This window comes from Anas acuta, chromosome 1, assembly GCF_963932015.1.
Source record: "Anas acuta chromosome 1, bAnaAcu1.1, whole genome shotgun sequence".
NCBI lineage: Eukaryota > Metazoa > Chordata > Aves > Anseriformes > Anatidae > Anas > Anas acuta.
Genome location: NC_088979.1, coordinates 26,155,527 through 26,173,477, shown reverse-complemented (window position 1 = coordinate 26,173,477; position 17,951 = coordinate 26,155,527). Strand labels below are relative to the sequence as shown.

The 17,951-nt window shown below is 38.5% G+C and overlaps 1 protein-coding gene across 2 annotated transcripts in view; it reads left to right on the top strand.

Moving 5' to 3' along the window:
* Positions 1–6,425: 6,425 nt before the first annotated feature.
* The window catches only part of TRPC4 (transient receptor potential cation channel subfamily C member 4), a 166,238-nt gene continuing 154,712 nt past the window's right edge, over positions 6,426–17,951 (top strand). The window contains exon 1 of one of the 2 annotated variants that reach the window (XM_068673624.1): positions 6,426–7,048. The gene's annotated coding sequence lies outside the window, so the exon portion shown is untranslated. The remainder of the gene's footprint in view (positions 7,049–17,951) is intronic. The other variant, XM_068673619.1, reaches the window with a different exon arrangement.

The window sequence follows — 17,951 nt, the reverse complement described above, 5'->3', positions numbered from 1 at the left end:
AGGACAAAATTCACCATTTTCATACATAAAGGCCAGGACAGAAACTTTACTTGCTCTCTTAAGCTACATATGCTTCCAAATTTGAGTCACACTGTTCAAATGGCATCTGAGGGTGCAAACAGATTGGCTGCATGTGTCTTTTAAAAGCATGAAAACTCAGTTTCCCAAAATGTCATATAAAAAAAGGGGTACAGTAAGCTTTGGAGAAAAATCTCTCATTATGGCCACTTAGAGAATCCTAAAATAGGAAAAACAGCTACTCCCAGGAAAAGGCTCACGAGTGTCAAAAATAAAGATTCCACCATTTCCTGAAGTGAAATCTTCCACTGTTTAATTCTTTTTTATAGTCTGAAACATCCTACTTATGATTAAGCTTAGATTTTCCTTGCTAAAATCCAAAGTTGATTACTTTACTCCTCTGTCTGGTGAATACGCTAGCTGTCTTTTTACAACTATTTTTAAACAACTATAAACTATGTAATTATATAAATATAATTTAAAGGCATCTTTTCTTACACAGAACAAGCCAAATACATTGAAACATTTCTGAAAGGTGACCAGGCCTCTGCTTTTATTTATTTATTTTTTAACACCACTATCAAACATGAAGTCCAAAGCTGATGTAAAGTGATGCTTAGGTAGAGCAGAACAACAATTTTTCAAGTATCATAACTACTCATTAGTTCTTGCTAATATATTCTGAAAGCCTATGGCATTTTTGCAGTTATTGCCTTTAAAAATATATATATGTATATTTTATTACTATTTTTATCCCCTTTTTTTTTTTTTTTTTTAAGTACATTGTAATTACTCCACTGCTTATTGCTATTATTTCAAAGTCACTATTATCAGATTTGTCTGAAGGGCACCCACCTGCATTTTCAGTTGTTTCTCTCCATTAAGACAGAATAAAGCCTAGTTCAATACACTCCAAGTATTGAAGATGCAAAGCCACATCTCCAAAAAGTTTCCAGAGAAGGTTCCATTACTTTTTTTTTTTTTTGATTGCTAAAGGTGTTCAATGAGTTCTCTCAAATTGATAATTTGAGTTAAATTTGGCTAAACATCTCTTTTGAAATCCTGTTCATTCTCTGTCTAGAAACTTGTCATATGTCATTTCTTTCAGAAGATCCTAAACACGTTCCTGGTAATGTAATGTTGTCTTTTTTTTTTTTTTTTTTTCTCCTGCCTTTCTTTCCTGAACAGCCTGTATCCTTCTATATCAACACTCCAATCCTTTGATTTATCCTAAAAAGTCTCTGTCTTGCCAATTAAGTTATAGCTTTGTTTGTGCAGCAAGGCATCTCATTCTTTCTGTTTATTCCCCATACTCTTAGAGATACCTAAAATGTTTGGCTAGCTGCCCTGGAATTCTGTTTCTTGATTCCCTTTATCTCCCAGTTGAAATATCCCATTTGTTTCCACAATTTCAAACCATTTACCATGTTATCATCCTCATAACCATAGGTAAAGGATTAAACTTTTTCAGAAAATGAGAAAAGGATGTCCCCCCGTCCAGGAACAGGACAAGGAGTAATGGTCACAAGATAGAACACAGGAAGTTCCGCATCAACATGCGAAAGAATTTCTTCACAGTGAGGGTCACGGAGCACTGGGACAGGCTGCCCAGGGAGGTTGTGGAGTCTTCTTCTTTGGAGATATTTAAGGCCCATCTGGACGCCTACCTGGGCAGCCTGCTCTAAGGAACCTGCAGGGGAGGGGTGGACCCAATGATCTCTCAAGGTCCCTTCCAACCTCTTCAATTCTGTGATTCTGTGATCATTGCTTAGGTTTGTTTTCTATTCCTTTTCAACAAAATTACCTTTTCCATCACTGTCTTAATGCTTTGTCATGTAATTATAAGGATTCATACGTCTGATTTTATGTATCTGTAATGCTGACATTCACATGTGAGATAGGGGTCTGATCTCCTACTAGAGCCAAGAGGAACTCAGTGTGGATTCAGGCGCCTGTGCCTGGGTGTCCAATGCCCTGTGAGAGGCCACAGAGCATCCGATCTAACCTCAAAAAAGGTACAGATCACCTGTAAGACAAGTTCTTATTAAAACAAGGTGAAACAAATCCTATTTGCCTGCAGATGTCCTATAGACTGCAGATGTCTTGTAGAGCCTTGGGAACCTCAGACAGCATGAGACACCTCTATTTTGGTGTCTTCTCCTTTTCAGTATGATGCTTAGACTATTCAGCATATCTTCAAGTCATAATCCATATTCAAAGATGAACTTTTCTATGATCCCTTAACTGTATTGAATAGAGTTCTACTGACTATAGAGGGAGCGTAAAATGCTCATTAGTTCAAATATGTACACCTAAATAATGATGTCTCTAGTCTGGAGCTGAATCCCAATCTAGCACTGGATTTGTTCCATTAGATCTGTGTTTTACTAAAACTACTAAAAGACTGTGTCAAAAATAAATAAATAGATCAAAAAGGCAACAGCTGGGTCTTCTGAAAGAATATAAGTGTTTACTGGAAAGCACAGATATCTGAGAATAATCATGGAGGACAAAAGCTTAACAGCTTTGAAAAACACCAAAAATTTAAATTATGTCATTGTACTGCTGAGATCGATACTTGCCTGCTTTAAGGACTTTAAAGACTTAAGTGCTTTAAGGACTATTTATTCTCATCCCCAGATCAACATCTCACCTTTTACTTATCCTTCCCTTCACATGTTCCTATCACTTTCTCTCATGGCCCTTTTCTCTGTTATCACAAGAACATTTTATACCCCAAACATTCCCAATAAATGCTTAATTAAAAATGAAGCATTTATGCTGCATTTTTTTTTTGTTTGTTTGTTTGTTTATTTTTCTCCTCTCTCCATTCCTTTCACTTTTTTTCCTTTTATTTTTTTTTCCATGTTCTTCAATCATTCAATAAACAGAATCTCTTTTTCTCAAGTCTTTGGTCTTGGAAACTTTAGTTTTGACTAAAGTACATAAATGGCAATACACTGAGTTATGTGGAAGGAAAAGACTGAAGAGTATGGAATGCCTGGTGTGGGCTGGCAAGAACAATTTACCACTTGCAAAAAGTTCAGGCTGGGAGAACTGCATGGCCTGTAACAATAGAACTAATTGAACTAACTTGTTACAGATTTCATAAATTAGAGTTATACAGTGAAAAAATGATAATCTGTATTTTTTCTAACAATGTAGTCTCCAAAACAAATGTAGAAAAAAATTCTAAGCTGCAACAAGACATATTATTGTATTTTGTGATTTCAAGTTACATTATTTCTAATGTGTAATATATCAGTAGAAGCATACTTAAAATCATATGTAAACAATAGAAACCTGAGGAAATCTTCCTCCAACATCCTAAATTAATAAAAAATAAAATAAATTTTTAATTAATTGACTAGATTATTTCAAATACTTGCCATAATTTTTTTTTCTAATGTATATAAATTTTCATCTTAGTAAAAATGATCCTTTACACTTTCATGCTGATATTAAGAAAAGCTTTCATTGATACAAAAAGAAAAGAATCTGAGCAAGAAGAATGTTAGCAGTACTTTTTACCTGGTACTGAGCAAACCTGCCTAGCATTTCTGCTGTGCTTTTTCTTTCCTTACAGATGTAAAAATAATGAGCTATGTCTTCGGTAAGCTGATTCAGCTTCACTGGTTTTGATAAAGTCATCCTGTCTCACACCTGCTGCAGATATTCTTACCTATAAACAATGATATTGCAAGGCTAAATCAATTATCATTTGCTAAATTTGCAGCTTTCTCTTATTTTTCAAGCTTCCTCTTTTTTTTTTTTTTTTTTTCCCCCTGTGTCTAGTGGTTCATGAAATAAAATACACCCTAGTAATATTTGCACAAACTGCAGAAAGAAGGGGGAAAAAGCAGCATGGCTGTTATTGCAGACACATAAAATTTAGCTCAACTGCAAATGGTCAACTAGTGGGCACGCATCAGTAGGTGTTCTTAGGAAAGTGGTGTAACGGGAGTGGTAGAAATGCACATCCCAAGGGAAACCTAATTTGGTGTGACACTGTGCACAGATAACGGAAGGCCCAGACATGCTGTTACAGCATAACTTCTACAGCCGCAGTATGTGTTACACATTTCACAGTATGTTTAATTTTCTCCCTATACCACTCTCTCCCTGACACAGTACCTACTGCTGAGAAACATTTGGCGTCTAGCTACATGCTGGGAATAAAATATACTAGCATACATTCAGGACATTGCAAAGATCCAGACCCCACTGTCCTGAATCAGAGATAAAATTCTATTTACGTTGTTTTCTTCTGAGTAAGACCACAGAGATTTTATCTGAACATTAATTTAATTGGGAATTATAAGCACTGGCAAGACCCACAGGAGACTGCTAATGGGTTATCATATGTAAAATGCCAGAAACCATAAAGCACATTGATAGTGCCATGTTGCATTCACCCCAAAAAGAAACAATGTCATGATACACATAAAAAGGCATAGGAAATACTGTTAATTATAGAGGTATTTGCTAGTGATAAATTAAACACGATACACTCAAAATAGAACTTTGCTTCTCAAGATCTAATAAGGAAATGCATGGGGAAAAAATGCTCTGTTCTTGAAAGTGAGCATCAAAAACCTCTGAAAGTTTTGTCTACAATTCCAGTGTGTAGTAGTGCAGTCTACCGTCACTACTGCTGATAGCAGATGAAGAATTCATGCACAAGGTGTACAAATACAATATCTAGATCAGCTCTGAGTAGCAGTTCCAATGCAATATAGTGGTATAGCCTTTTCTGTACTTCAGTGCAGATTGTCATTGTCTCTATGGAGTACCTCTACTCTCTTCTTATCTTTGCATGGATTTCAGGCGTACGACTACGTGTCTGTGTATATATAGAGAGATATACACTTATATGCATGAGTGTGTACTAGAATGAGTGGATCAGCTTACCAGAGCAGCTGCTTTTGCCATTTGATCTGTACTTGAATCAACACGAGTTGATCTCATGAGTGCAATTAACATCTCTCAGGAAGAGCCAGGCAGAGAGACCTGTTACAGCGTGTCTGGATTGCGCACTGCACTGCTCAGTGGCACCAGGCTGTTTTCTGCGGGGCTCCCCAAAGGCGCTATGTTCTGCCGAAATCTTAACAGTAACTAATTTGGGGCATGTCTAAAATATGTATCACAGTGGTTCACCCAGGAGGTACAGAGGCTCAGTGCTGCAACCGTGACAGTCCCAGAGCAGAATTAATCTGGCATTTTCACCGCTCAGCTCCTGCTGAGCAGTGATGCAGAGTGGCTGCATCATCACTTCCTTTTTCTCTGCTGCCCGTGGAGGTCTGGTGCTTGTACAAATAGCTGCCATTGAAAGCGGTGTATCTGGCAGTTCCTTAACGCTTGCTGTAATGGCATTTCCAGGCGTGTGCGCTTGCCTGCTTCATCAAGCGTTTCACGTCTCAGTATGCTCAGGTCTCTGCTAGAGATGTGGGGTGATGCATTTCGCATTGTTTTGCATTCCTCCTCCCCTCCTTGGACAGCCTTGCCCTGTCTCCTTCTCTCTGCTCCCCTGTGCTTATTTCCCTCTCCTCCTCCCCCGCAACCCCTGCTGTTCCCGGGAGCCTGGGGGTGGAAGATAGCCTCCCAGGGCTTCGGGCAAACTCGGAAAACTCAGAAGCAGTGCTTGGTGGTGGTGTAGTCCCTACGGACAACAACAGTGTCGGGCCGGAGGCCGGGGCGGTGCAGGCAGGGCTGGGGGGCGGCAGGAGCTCCAGGCTAGGGGCAGGACCCTGCACCTGTGGGGCAGCAGGTGCCTGCCATGCTCCATGCCTGACCCCAACACGGGCACCGAGCCCCCGAAAAGGTCCCAAATAAATAAATAAATACATATACATATATATATATATGTTTTTTGGGTTTTTGTTTTTTTTTTTTTTTGGTCGTGCTATTTCGGAAACTGGCTCAACACCCTGCGTCTTTTTCGTACCATTTCTAAGCTCGTGTATGTCCTAATTTTAGGGAAAAGAAAAGTGAGGAAATGGTACCTAGCCTCCCTCCCTCCGCTCTGCTATTGTGAATCTTGGCTCCGGCTCGGTCCCTAAAGCCTCAAGCGCGACTCTTGGCCAGCCGGACCCAGTGGTGCCGGGGCAGGGAAAAGAGCAGGGACCCATCCGGGCAGGGCAGCAGCTCGGCGACAGCCCTGCTCGGAGCGGTCCAGGTCTTCCCCAAAGATGCGAGAGCAAAGTTTGCAGATACACCGCCCGGCACGGTGCTTTCCTCGGCTCACCCATGACGCCCCCACCTTCTGATGGCCCTTTTCCCTCTCCTCAATCCCCCGGGGGGACGCTTCGGGGTGAGAGCAGCCAGGGCTCCGCCGAGAAGCGGGGCCGGGGGGGGTGCGCAGGAGCGCGGTGCGGCCGCGGGGGGGCGCGGGTGCGGGCGCCGGGGGCCGGCGGGGGCAGCGCCGCGGGGGCGGCGGCGGCGGCGGGAGGGGTCCCCCGGAGGCAAACGGTGCCGCCGGCCGAGGAGAGAGCGCCGAGGAGGAAAAGCCCCGGTGCTTGCCTCTCCGTGGTCTTCTCGTCTTCATTCCTGCGCCTTATCTCCCGCCCCACGCCTCGCAGAGCTGCGCCCCGGGGGGGGGAAGGAAGAGTCGCGTCGGAAGGAGCGGGGACTTTTTGTAAGCAGCATGAGGTTCTCCGAGGCGATGAGGAGATGCCACACTGAGGAGCCAGGGTTGAAGCTGCCTCTCATCTGTTGCACCGGTGCCCGGCGGCTGGCGCGGTCCCCTGGGCTGGGGGTGATGGAGACCCTCTAACTCGTGGGCGTGGATCCGAGCGTCTGAGCGTGGGGCAAAAGATGAAGAAAATAAAGTAAAAATAATAATAATAATAATAATAAAAAATAAAATGGGGAAAAGTGCCTGAGGCGGACGAGAGCCAGTGAACTAAAACGAACACCTCTTAAAGGGATTTAACTTACAAAAAGGATTGAGAAGGGTACTGCCGAGGGAAAATGTGACCTGTTAAAGCTGTTGAAGGAAGATGCCTGTTGTCAACGCATACACCTAAACCAAGTAAGTTCTCATTAACTTTGCTATATTTTCCTTCTGAATCTTTAATTCCCTTCTTGTCCTTCTACCATAAATAAATAAATAAATAAATAAAACTCCCCAGGACGGTCTGAGCTAACTTTTGCGCTGGCACAAGCACTGAATGACATTGCGCACCTCCATGATCACAGTCCAAGAAGAATTAGGACCCTTTTCTTTCCCCTGTACATAATAAAGGTATTTTTTTGCCTCGCAGCTGCTACCGTGGGAAGCGGCATTCCTCGGTGGCTGGGTGAAGTGTGACACCTGCAGGACAGCTGAGCTCCCAGGGGCCGGAGGATGCCGGGCAGGGAGAGGGCAGGGGACGGCTCCCCGGCGGCTCACAGGGGAACAAAGTCCCGCATTTGTCCCCTATTCGGTCAAAAAGCAAGTGAGGCTGCAATGGGAGGCTCCCGCCCCCCCGAGGGGACCTTGCTCCCCGCAGAGAGCCGCGGTGCAGCCCGCAGGGAGCCTCCTGGAAAGGTTGAGGTCCTGCCGGGAAGGACCTCCTGCCTGGAGGATGGAGAAATGCGAGGTAGATAGGAGAGGAGCGTGATAAAGCTCCTGGTGGGATTCATCCGTGCGTTAGGTTTACGTTTGCAAGGTGCTCGCTGTTGGAGAGACAGGACAGAGGCCGTAGTCTTGTTGGAAAGAAGCAGTTGATGTCCTGGAGCCATGAATGCTGACAGAAAATTACACTCTACAAAAAGGCAGATTTGCAAAAATCGCTGCTATTGGAGAAACCTGCAGTCTTGTTAATCTAATATATTTCCCCATTTTCACAAGGAAATGTCATTTATACACTTTTGTTTTACTGGACTCTGTTGAGTGATTTCCTGTTAGCATGGCAACCAAAAATTACATTTATTGAAGCATGCCTCAAAAGTGAGATGGCTCTTCCAGTTCTAAAACACCTTTTAGGTGAAAGTAAATAAACCCACTTTCCAGTCTCTGCCTTTCTTCAGAACAGGCACTTCTGAAAAAATGGGTGAAAAGATGATTAAATGGAAATTGCATCTTGATTTCATTTAAGAAAGGAATATTTCTTTTTACAAGAATCTGATCATGTATAGATTTTCTGTAGCATACAGCAAGCACAGAATGGGAAATAGTCTTTTTTAAGTCCTACGTGCTTAATTAATGCCAACATTAAAGCACTTTTCAACACAATTTACTTAAAATTTGAAATGTAATTGTACTGCAGTGACATAGCACGTTTCAATGTTTAAGCTTCTTTTTCAAAACCCAGACCCAGATAGCTTAGCAAGGTTACATATGGAAATATGTAGAATTTTCTATGATTTTACCTCATTCACATAAGCAAGAATTTTACATACAGAGAAGCCAAGCATGAGTGAGACTACTTTACAACTGTCTTGGAATAACAAATTCTGGATTTACAGAGGACCTGAGTTTATACCACTTCTTCAGGCAGGACTTGGGAATAGTCCTTTAATATGAAAACGTCTGAAACTTTCATGACACTCTTATGTCTTAATTTTGGTGTTACCTTCTATACTGAAAAAAAAAAAAAAAAAAAAAAAGTTGTTTTTGCTTGCACAAGGATGATGTTCTTTACTACAGTTTTTGTTTCTCTTCTGTTGTTCAGACTTTGGAACAGATGAGGCTATATTAGGAAACAGCAAAGCATAAATATGCCTGTCTTTTAAATTTAACTTCGGCCACTTATTCTGACACTATATATAGTAGTTGATGCACTGAAAATAGCTCCAGAAAAAAATCTCATTTCTTCTTATCTCATCTTATTTAGAACCAAATACTGCTAGTTGAAATTTGAGTCAGTTGAGGTCACTCCAGATCTGGTATGATTTTGCTTCTTTTTGAGTATGCCCACTACAAATACTGGGTCCTGATCAATGGAAGTGGATTTGCATTACCTCAGTTTGGAAAGTTTATACTGGAGGACACATGTAGAGAAAACTATTAAGAGATTAGTTTTCAGCTTTGTGTATACACATACATATTTTTGTATTTTGTATTTTGCCTTAGGTTACAAGCAAAAATGAGCATGACAGAACCTCCTAACACCTGAGACCTTTCTCCATGCCAGTACACTGTTTGATCTGTCATTTTTTTTCTGGGACATGATTCATTGCAGTGAGGGGGCAAAATCAACAGGGAAAATCTTGTGTAGCATCTCTGCCTGCTCTGCTACATTGGTGATTCTGGTAATCAGTGCTAAAAAGGACTGTATTCCTTTTGAAAATGATGAGTAAGTCAGCATGACTTCTCTTATGGAAAGGTAACATAGAAGCAGGAAGAAAAGACATAACCTATTTCAAGAAAAAGCAGATAAAAATATAGAAAGCATTGTTCTGCTGAGATATTTAATGGCTTTATGTGTGTCAGATTTACCATTACCATTTCTGTTCAGTTTTAAGGTGTATCGGGTTATAGTTTGGTTATTTTATCAAGCATAATATATTAAATTACTGAATTTACGTTGAAGATAAAACTCCAGTTTTCCATTACCATGTTTGTTTCAACAAACAAAATTCCAGGAACTATCTGCTTAAGAAGCCTTGATTCCACTGAGGAAGATAAAAGACAGAGATGTTCCCTTACTCTGATTTTAAGTACTGGGGCATAACATAACACCAGCAACAAGGGTGCCAGGATCTTCATGCCTGTTGAGATTTGCTGCTGGAAAATAAATTCACCTGATTAAAAAGATATTAATTATTTTAGTTTATACAGTGAAAAAAAGAGAAAGGCTGAGCAAATTGAGTCTTCTTTTTGTAACAGATATCCATGCAAAAATCATTCACAGGTGCATTAACTCTCTGTCAAATAGACTTTGAAAATGGTAAAGAGCAATGGTAATTGCTTTGCACAGTGAAGTTTACAAAGGAATTAAAAGATGTGTTGAATTAAAAGTGTGCTGAAGAAACAATAAATATATAATGCACCTTTTAAAATAAATAATTCTTTTTTTTTTTTTTTTTCAGGGATTTTTTTCCTCCTTTTTATTTTATTTTTTAATCTTCTGTTTTATTCTCAACCACTTATTTCTAAAATAGGTAGTGACTGGTGTGGGACAAGAATTGAAAGGAACCTTCAATAAAAATTATAATTTTTTTACAGCTAAGCTATTTTTTCAGTGATTGTGGGCTGAAGGAGGACAGGAAAAGCTACTTCAGTTTGGGTGAATTTTACATGTATCAGGGAGTCAAATTCGACCTGTAAAGTCTATGGCAACTTGCGCAATTGCTTGATCATTGATTGAGCCTGTTCTGGATACACTCATCTGAAGAGCTCCTCTCATACATATGCATGTCAGATGAACCATTTGAATATTATGGTAATAATATTGTGTAATATTGGTAATAAATCTGGTATTTTGTAATAATATTATCTGGTATTTTATGTAACAGGTAGAGAGGAAAACAATAGATGGAGAAAGACTTCCTCCTGGGATTTTCTGAAACAAATGTTATGGGTTATTCCATGGATACTTCCCACATACTGCCCAAGAAGGCAAAGGCCCCATCCTATCAGTTGTGCATATATGGTTGGTGAGCAGCCAAGCCTTGCGGTGGTGCCCTTGCACTCTTCCAGTCCTACCTCAAACGTGCTTGTTTTCCATGCATGTGCCCGATGTAAAAGGTTTTTTTGTTTGTTTGTTTTGTTTGTTTTGTTTGTTTGTGTTTTATTTTATTTTTATTTTTTATTTTTTTAATGTGGTTCCTTCTAATATGAGTTTTAAGAAACAGAAATACATCCCTACTGGCTCAGACAAATGTAAAATTTGTGTCAGCTACACTCACACCTAAGATCAGACTGGAAAAACAGTTCTATGGGCTCTTGCTCCTTGTGTCCTTATGCCAGCTAGTCATGTAGTGTGCTTTTCAGTTGCTGATACGGCAGTACATCCTATCCTTTTAGTTGATTTAAGGTATGTTCACTGACTGCCGACTGCCCCTTATTCTAGGAGGACACCAGTGTCTTATAGGTCATGTACCACACAGGCCAGCCTTTTGTGGTTACTTCTGATAACCTGAACTGATGCCTGAATTGACATGAAATACCTCTGTGTTGGCTACGGAATCCTTTCTCTTCTGGAGAAAGAAAGGCAGAAGACAAGAGTAAACCATCCTCTGTACTTCGACATCTTTGGAACAGAAAAAACATCCTCCAGGAGTGTCTGTCTTTCTTTGCTCACTATGCAGATATGAGATAGAAACCTGCCTTCTTAAGCTGGGTTAGTTGAATCCCAGCTGTGTAGGGTGTACTGTGATAGTACAGCATGAAGATTGCTATAAGCAAGATAAAATGCAGGTGAAAAATAAAAGACACGCACATACATACACCAAACTGCTATGCTAACTTTGAAACAACATGTAAATAGTGTGAATTTATGACTGTTGGATGTACACTTCTGGAAGGTTGCCACCTCTGCAACCCCTTTTCCTTACAGAGGATTCTTCAAAACATCATCTTATGCAAACTGGCAATAACATCCTAAAGCTTCTGTCACTTTTTGGCTTGATGTCTGGTCTCATGTCCATCATAAAGAGGTAGAAACAGCCAAGAGAGACAGTGATACTCTTTGTGATGGCCAAGTATCAGGTATGATTACTAACCCAGGCCATAAAGCACAAGAGGAGTATCAGTGCAACTCTGCATTTACCCTCCCGAAAATATATGTGAAGCTGGCCTGGCCTGAGAGTCTGGGAGCTCCTTACGAGATGTGGGCAGTCTGCCAGTAAGGACCTTCCTATGGTAGTTTCTGTGTTGGATTGACTGAGAATTCAATTTGCTCACTTTAACCATCATTTAATCAAAGTACCTGATCACATCACAGGAAGTTAGCAATCCTAGGAAAATCAATGCAGTCCTCTCTTCATTAGATTAATGGACAGACTTTTGCCTGTGTTCCTTTTGTGTTGCCATAAATCAGGAGAATACTAAAGGACAATTTTTTGAAGATTAAAACTGCAGTATTCCACAGTATAGAGACTGTCTTTAGCAGACTGGCAGTCTAATGTCAGACCTAAATGTACTGGACTAAGAAGGGAGAGCGCCAAATTTATTTCCAAGGAAAATTACATTGTTTTCTGAATTAAAACATTACATTTGTTTGAAAAACTGAAATTCTTTAAATATGTTTTTCTCCGTTTTAAAAAGTACAAACAATCAATTTATTTTTTGAGTAAAGGAATTGACAATAGGGTTTTAGCAGAAGATACAGGGTCATTTTATGTCTGATTTAAGATTAGCCCCAGTGAATTTGTATATTGTGATCTATGTCAAAAATATCTTTACTGGCAAGTCTTGAAAAGTGCTAAAAGGGTTTTTTTTTGCAACAAATGTTGGATTCATTTCACCTAGCCACTATGAATTTGATTGCCAGTTGTAAACCAACCATCTATGTTCCTTGTATAGTCACTGGAGAGATACAGAAACTGCCAGTGGACAAACTAGTCCATCTAATTCATACACCTATAATAGAGTGGAAGGAATTGCTCTCTGCAGGTATATATTGTTGCTGATGTTGGATTTCATACAGCTAAATTTAGGTGAGATGATTTTTTCCCTAATGGTATCAAAGGAAAATAAAACCCACATTCAGAGGTGCCAGAAAATAAGTGTCTTTAATTCTGAAGTATCTCAAGGTCCTACTGACCTTCATGGTACAGATGCAGACATCTTAGCATCAACTAGATGACTCTACCATGGTAAATTAATACAAATATCCTGTTGTCTGTTCCCAGAGTTTTTAAGAATCTGTGGTTTGGTTAAGTATCTGAAATACATCTTGTAGCTGTGCCAAGGGAAATGGGAGTGTCAACTGGACCTTTGTAAAGGGAGAACACACAGTTCTGCGTGCTCACAGCCTGCTTCCTGTGAGTGCAAGATGTCTCTCTTCCAGAGAGCACATTCTGCTTCTGCAGAGCAAAGGAAAGCAAGGACAGATTCTTCTCAAATGTTCTCAACATTGCTATTTCTACAATGAACCATAGTGAAATGAATACATAATTACAATGAAAACTATCTTTCAGAGATGATATCATTGTTTGAATCTCTGTTCGTGTAGATATGTTTGTTATTAGCAAAACACTTCAAAATAAACCCTCTTGTTATGCTTCAGCGCTGACTGATGCATATACCCTGCTTATCTTTTACTGAAAAATAACTAAAATATCCCATTTGTGTTTTGCTTATACTGAGAACATTTTATTTTAAATTGGGAGAGATGTTTACATTTCATTTTTTATGGTAATGACATAAAGTGATTGGACCTGCAGTAAATCCCTTGAATTTTGTGCTGGCATGGTGAGGTTTTTTATTTATTTATTTATTTATTTATTTATTTATTTATTTATTTATTTTAATTTTGTTTTATAGTACATTCATAGCTGCAAAAACTACTGCCACCAGTTTCAAACGCATACACTTTCACTATGGTGGCTTTAACTATCTAGTAGATACCATACAGAAGGGATTTTGGCCATGAATGAAACCAAAACCAAGTTGCCTACAGATTGCTCTCTAGTTTTCCTTACACATCTTAACTACAAAGTTGACATTCCAAAAACAATAACTGCTTGTCTTTGAATGTATTTAGACACTTTAACAGAATCACAGAATCACAGAATTGTCTAGGTTGGAAGAGACCTCCAAGATCACCTAGTCCAACCTCTGACCTAACACTAACAAGTCCTCCACTAAACCATATCACTAAGCTCCCTTTCAGTAAAGAAGTTCTTCCTAATATCCAACCTAAACCTCCCCTGGCACAACTTTAGCCCATTCTCCCTCATCCTGTCACTAGGCACGTGCGAGAATAGATCAATCCCCACCTTGCTACGGCCTCCTTTACTGTACCTATACCTAGTGTACCTATACATTAAACATGACAAACTTTGTAGTCTGTGGAAGGAAATTAGTAACTTTGTAGGGTGATTGATGTGACCTGTCTTGAAGAAGGTTAATTGTCCCGTGCAGGGCAGTGCATTTCTTCCCATTACTAAGGAGGATTGAGATGACAAACTAACTTTGTATGTCTGGTTTTGGGATTCCTACACTAGTAAATACTAATTTCACCTTTTTTCTTAAAATGTTTTTGATCAAAGTACTTCTTAATGGCACATAATGATTAATAAAGCTTCATAACGATAGTATAAAGAATATATTAGTATTTTAAAAATTGATCAGGAAGCTAACACACAAGGCACTGAGGTCACATGTTGCAAGTTGATGGCATAGGTACTTAGTCCTTAGTTTGTACTTAGTCCTGTGCTATAATTACTCCTTTTCTCCTTTTTTTTTTTTTTTTTTTCTTGTGCAGAGCAATTACAAAAGTGCATTTTGGTCTACACACTCACATAAAAACATTTTATTTATGACTGTTTAACTTAGAGATATTAACTTTGAACATATTTGTTTATGGACTGAAGCCAGTTGTACCAAATACGGAACTGATTTGAGATGATTAAGTACATTTATCACTAAACTATCTTAATGTATAATGTATAATGCACTATCTTAATGTATAATGTATAAACTTCCTTAAACTTATTACTTTTTAATAATAATAATAATAATAATAATAATCTCTTGTATGAGGATTTGTTTCTTCCACAATATTTAAAACAAGGGCTCTGACCAAAGGTTTGAATCTCCCCTTTTCTGAGAGTGCCTTTGTCCACAGGGACAAAGTAGAGGATTCTTGGTGAGCTGGATTGCATTTCAGTGGTCAGGTATTTGTCCTACCTGAGAGCTTGCACAGTCTGATCTAACAGACACACTGAATTTTGTAGGGGTGGGTTAGGATAAAAGAAGGATTTATTGCTCATTGCCAAAATGCTTCCTCTTCACCCACTTACTAGGAACCACCTGCTTTTCACAACTGCCTCTGCTGGCTTCAGGCCCATTGGGAACTTTCCTCTATTTGAAGAATTCCTGTGGGTTAACTGAAGACAAAGATCTATCCTTTTAGGTTTTAATAATGCAAAAAATGTCCAAGCATGAGATAGGGTCTGGATGAAAGCCTTTTAATCCTCCCTTTCATTGTATTTTTTTGAAGGGACGTTACTCTCATCACATTCTGTTTCCTTGTTAGGGCAATTGGTGAAGCACCACATTGTTTTACTGATGTCTTCTTACTGACGTGCCTTTGATCTTTTGCCCTTACCCCTTATTTCCCACCCACTCATTCATTATATTAAGTCCAGAAACTGTAGTTGAATTCTTAGTGACACTGAAGTGGATTTCATTTTGGCTTTAGTGTCACCAAGCACAAGACTCTGGGATGTAACCGGCCATCCAAGCCATTAGGACGACAGTACCCATGTGTGTGCCTGCAGTGTCTGTCCGATGAGATATGTGCAAGGACCTTTTTATCTGGTCAGTCCTCAAAGCATCTGTAATTCTTCAATACAATGCTAATAACACCCAGGGAACCAGTAACCTTGCACAGAGTATTCTGCACTACCTGAAGTCTACATTTCAGGGTCCTTACATTCAGGAATAATCATTGCTGATGTGGTAACATTATTGTGGTAATCATTGCTCCTCAGCAGTAACATACAACTACACTTGTTTTGAGGTTTTACTTACTTTGGACAAAGTAGCAAGTGCATGAATGAGACTTCATGGAAGACAGAAATAACTTGACATTTCAAAACAATAATAGACAAAACAGTTTTCATTTCAAAGCCGTCATATATATATAAAATAAATAAATTAATAATAACAATTAAAAAAAAAAAAAAAAAAAAAAAAAACACAACAAAACAGTGAAGACAGTTGAGACACTAGCACATTCAAATAGGTCATCTCTGATCATATTCTCCATGATATTCCCATTGGTAGATAGATAATAGACATCTTTCAAGGCTTGATTGCCTTATGGAAATATACGTGTTTGGTAAACAAGTACTCTAGGACAAAATGACACTTCAGTCATCTTCCATTAGTTCTTTCTTGCTTAACTCAATGTTTACTTTTATTTTAACACTTTCCTTAAACCTTTCTCTTAAAAACAAATTTTACAATAAGAATTACCTACATGAGTCAACAGCTCAAAATAGTTAAGCTTTATGGTCAGCATGCAACAGATTTTATTTTAAAGAAATAAAATGTTCCATGTGTTTTGCAATTAAAGTCTTGATTCAAGGAAGTTTAAAGAAGTCTTGGTATTCTACTGATAACAGTGCTTCATAGGGTGCTTCTTGTTAAGTGTTCACTTCATTCCTTTCCTCAGTATGAGACAGTTGACTGAATGTAGGCTTAAGTGGTATAATTTGAAAGATTAGGTGAATATTCTCTATATTATAACAAGGAAAATATTAGTACTATACTAATCCATTATGGAGAATCCAGCATAAATTTAAGAACTTTACATGTAATGTAATTATGGTAAAGATGTTTCTAGTCTTAATGTTGTCATTTTTCTTTGGAAAGATTACTTTGGTTCACAGAGATATGATTTTTTTTTTTTAATTGTTTTTGTTTTGGCATTTTTTTCCATTCCTTTATCACAAATGTCTGAGAAAACTCCTATTATTTTCACTTTTATTGTATGGGTAGCTGCGATTTAACAAGCCCGTTTTATAGCCAAAGTTGCCATATTCAAAAAAAAAAAAAAAAAAAAAAAGCAGCTTTTGCATATCATAAAGTTTCCTAAAATCCCACAAACTACCTGCTCTTCTATTTATTTGCATACTTGTTTGCTCTAAATTGCAACTGTGTGCACTGTTTGGGGTGGAGAATATGAAAACCACAGGTTAATTAAAATTATGATAATAGTAAAATTCCTTTGAAATTCTAGCTCCCTATTGTGAAAGTCTATGAAATACAAAATGAAACTATTGTGTCTTTTCATCAGTCATACATGCATTGGTTTAGACAGAAGATGTTATTTCAAAAATTTGCCCCCTTGGTTCCAAGAGAACTATAATGCTCTGGCAGCTTCTTGTTTCTTCTCAATAATTCATCAGTTTATTAAAAATAAATTGAGTCTCATTCTCCATTCCAATGCAGCCAATGCAATTACAAGTTGGGGAGAACCTACTCTAAAAACTTCCTGCTGTAGAGTGTTTTAGAAAAACATGTAGGCCTAAAACACTCATCTATTTGCTGTCATTGTTACCACCCATGGTTGCAACCCACACAGCTACTGTGTGTAATGTGGCAAGGGCTTGCAACCATTCTGTCATTTTATTCTCTATCTAAATTCTTTTTTTTTTTTTTTTTCTTTTTTCCTTTTGCAGTTCACATTTAATCTTTTACTGAAGGGAAGAAAGAAAGCAGTGAATCTTCTCTTTACATATACAGACATAGTTGACAAGATGACAAGAACTAAAATCTCACACTATCTGATTATAAGAATCCCTGAATTTTTCTGTTGTTGGTAAATTAATTTTATGAAACCAAATTAAACAGATGATGACATCTGTAATTTTTAAAACAAGTTTTTTTTTTTTTTTGTTTTTTGTTTTTTGTTTTTTTTTGTGGTTTCTAGAACATTCAGGAACCATTCCGAACAGTTTTTGTTAGCATCACTAGAAAACTGGTTGCCAGTTCAAGATTATGGCACATCAAAGCAACAAATCAGTCTTGGAAGTCTCTATTATAAGCAAAACTCTAATGTACTCTTACATATTCAATACCTTCAAGCTGTTATTCATAATTCCAGTAAATGACATATATTTCAATGAACATAAGGAAACACAGTTTTCATTTAACGTTTTATCTATTTATGTCAATTATGAAACCAGGTGCTATGTAATGTAGGAATCATCAAGATTTTTGTTCAGTTTCCCCAACTTTGCTTTATGCCTTGTGATATCTCAATAACTTTACATAGTAATAGCTTGAAACATTACAATAAAATTAATTTCCAACGTGGGGATTTCATTAG